Source organism: Eptesicus fuscus, chromosome 2 (genome assembly GCF_027574615.1).
Source record: "Eptesicus fuscus isolate TK198812 chromosome 2, DD_ASM_mEF_20220401, whole genome shotgun sequence".
NCBI classification, from domain to species: Eukaryota; Metazoa; Chordata; class Mammalia; order Chiroptera; family Vespertilionidae; genus Eptesicus; species Eptesicus fuscus.
Window position 1 is genome coordinate 54,223,405 of NC_072474.1, and position 3,673 is coordinate 54,227,077.

The 3,673-nt window shown below is 38.1% G+C and overlaps 1 pseudogene; it reads right to left on the minus strand.

Annotated features, from left to right (window-relative positions):
* Positions 1-2,269: 2,269 nt before the first annotated feature.
* On the minus strand, positions 2,270-2,914 carry LOC129150455 (cytochrome c oxidase subunit 5A, mitochondrial-like; annotated as a pseudogene).
* Positions 2,915-3,673: the final 759 nt, after the last annotated feature.

A 3,673-nucleotide genomic window follows, 5' to 3' on the forward strand; every position in this document is an offset into this window, starting at 1 on the left:
CTTAATCTTGTCAGAGAAGAGATAGCCAGAGCGAGGGAGTGTTTCTTTGCTCTCGCCTTCAAGTTATAATAATATTAATGGGTCTTATCTTAGAAAGTGTCTGCCAAAGTGCCTAAGTTGTTAAGACTAAAGTCCTATGGGATGTTTGAAGACCCCATAGTTATAGTTAAACTGTCCTAATATTTTTCCAAACTATCTCTATATGAGCTCTATAGGACTGTGTCTAGGCCTCCATTCCTACATTTAAAATGTGTTTGTAAAGTCAAGCTTATCACTCTGTTCCTATTAATCATATTAAAACATTCATTTCATTTCCAATACTGGATCCATTCCTCTGTGACTTAAGAAGGCATCCAATTCTAAGCTAATGAACCAGAGTAATTATTTAAAGCATGTTCTTTTAAAAATTTTTATCTTTATTGTTGAAAGTTATACAGATGTGCCCTTTTTTTCCCCATTGACCCCTTCTAGCCCGTACTCTTCCACCACCCCACCCCACCCCACCCCTGCAAGGCCTTTACCACACTGTTGTCTGTGTCCATGAGTTCCTTGGTTAATCTCTTCCCACTGACCCAGCCCTGCCTTCCTTCTCAGATTCTGTATTCTTTCTTATGCTTCTATGTCTCTGGATCTATTTTGTTCATCAGTTTACTTTGTTCATTGGATTCTACATACGAGTGAGATCATGTGACACTTGTCTTTCTCTGACTGGCTTATTTCGCTTAGCATAATACTCTTCAGGTCTGTTGTCCATGCTGTCTCAAAGGGTAAGAACTCTTTCTTTCTTTCTTTCTTTCTTTCTTTCTTTCTTTCTTTCTTTCTTTCTTTCTTTCTTTCTTTCTTTCTTTTAGATGCATGACGCTGTTTTACTTTATTTCACATTTTTCTTCTTAAAATAGGGGAAAGGGAGCTTTTTGGTAGGGAGTCAGCCTTTTATAAAAGGTCATTTGTTAAAATCTTACCCAAACATTTACTAACATTCCCTTACAATGGTTTTAGGAGAAAAGACATCAAAATTTCAACTATTAGAACTCTATGGTACACCTACACAATGGAATACTATGATGCTGTAAAAAAGAAGGAATTCTTATCATTTGCAACAGCATGGATGGAACTGGAGAGCATCATGCTTAGTGAAACAAGCCAGTCAGAGAAAGATAAATATCACATGATCTCACTCATTTGTAGAATATGATGAACAACATAAACTGATGAACAAAAATATAATCAGAGTCAAAGAAACATTGAACAGACTGTCCAACCTATGAGGGAAGGCAGAGGGTGAGGGGGTAAGAGATCAACCAAAGGACTTGTATGCATGCATATAAGCCTAACCAATGGACACAGATGCGGGGGAGGGCATGTGCTGGGGGGTGGGGGTGGCTGGGGAGAGGTCAATGGGGGAAAAAGAAGACCCATGTAATACTTTAAAGAATAAAGAATTTAAGTTAAAAAAAAAAGAAATGGAAAAAAAATTAACATTTACAGGTGTGATTATGGGTTTTCTCCCAATTTTTATACTTTCCACACTGTGTATCAGCATATTCTGTGATAATGAGATTGGGGCATAAACTTGAACATGTTGAAAGAAAAATCTTATTTTCACTTTTCCAGATTAAAATAAACTATATAGCAAAATAAAAGTGTAAAGATACAAATGATAAAAAAAAAATTTTTTTTTCCACCTGAACATTAACCCTATTCCCTGAATGCTGCAGTCTGAACTGGCTGTAGTAGAAGTCACTCAGGCCTAGAACCTCTTTATCCAGCAGCTGATATCCAGTATTATTGGGCTTCTAAAGACAGGATTTGTTTATTTTATTAATTCTGAAAGCCTCCAAATCTACAACAGCAAATTCTTTGATGTTTAAAGTTAATACTGCACTGTCAGGGAAGACCAGGCAGGGAAGGAAAGGGGCGCTGAGAGAGGGCTGGCAACCCTACAGCACACCCTCAACTATCTCAATGACCACTTTCAAACTTCATTTCACCGGTTGTGGGAAGGTACACAATTTGATCTATCCCCAGACAACCAATTCCCTAAGCCCAGGGTTTGCTGGCCCTATCAACAAGGAAATTCTACATAAATGATTTTTAGCCTTTAGCTATTTTACCAGTCAGTATACTCAAATATGTTTATATAGCGGTGATTTCCAGAAAATTCAAGTTCTCTCAGCACATAAGGTGACAACAAAACTGTGACACAATGGACCTGTAATAAATAGTTCATTTTCTGCTCTTCAGTGCAAACACATGGAACAACACCTAATTTCAGTTCAAACTCATTTCCTTTTTATTAAAATTCAAATTACCATTACATGGTTTGGTACTCAATAAAGGGAAACTTGTTCAAATAAGGTAATATGTTCTCATCGGTATTTCCAGGTGATTGTTTACACTCAAGTAGTATTATCAGTAAATCCTCTGGAAGCCTATCGATGGGGTTTATACTTTGTCAAGGCCCAGTTCCTCTGGAGTGGAGATTCCCAGTTCATTTAAAGTTGGTCTAAGTTCCTGGATGACACAAGGGTAGATTTCCTTATGGGGTCCTGCTTTGTCCTTAACAACCTCTGGGATGCGAACAGCATTAGCAAAATCTTTTGACCGTCTGCATGCCCGCAAAGCAGCATCAATGATTGTGGGTTCTGGAACCAGATCATAGCCAACAAGCGTGTTCATCCCTTTATGCAATTCCCAGGCATCAATATCTGGCTTGTTGAAGTATGTCACCCAGCAAGCATCAAATTCCTCATCTGTCTCATGTGATCCATGGGAGTAGCAGCGAACTGACTGAATACCCGCCGTGGGGCCAGGGGCCCGTGAGGTGCAGGAGGCCTCGAGAGCTGGCTCAGGAGGCTGCGGCCGCTGCCACAGTGGCGGAAAGTGGCACCCAGAATAATGGCGATGGTGGCATGCAGGCTCAGAAATCTTTCTTTTTTACAGCTGCATAGTATTCCACGGTGTAAATGTACCACAGCTTTTTTATCCACACATCTACTGATAGGCACTTGGGCTGTTTCCAGATCTTAGCTATTGCAGACCACTTTCTTAACCTGAACACCACACAAAACAACTTAGAAGAAAAATTACAGCTGTATCCTTAGCACACACATACATGTACATGAGTGTTTTTAATATTGCTATAAAGTTTTTATCTAGCTATTACAGAGGGCCTGCAAATGAAAAACAACTTAGTTACATAGGTTATGAAGTAAACAAATTGCACCAGAAGGAAAATGATGAATTGAAAAGATATGCTCCTCAGAGAAGGTAAAGTTCAGGATGTAGCTTTTTTGGTGTGTTTGTATGTATAGGGCGGCAGAGGCTGGAGGAAGAAAGAGGGGTAGAGAATATGAATGAATTATAAAGGAATCATATCTTTAAAAATTATGACTGAAAGAAAATAAGAGCACACTGAAGATTGTGTGCTTGATATTGAACAGACATTTTCTATAACTTTTATATGGAGAACTGAAATACTAAAGTAATCAACTAGTAACAATAAACATTTATGTAATTTGGATTTCTTTATGTAATTAGCAAGGCTTCATAAAAGTCTACCCTAACTTCTGTAGATATTCTTCCCTCCAAATAATTGGGGAGTCATTCAAATAATTCAGCAGTTAAGTGGGAGGGATATTTTTTACTTTTAATAATTACTTTTTTTTTTAGA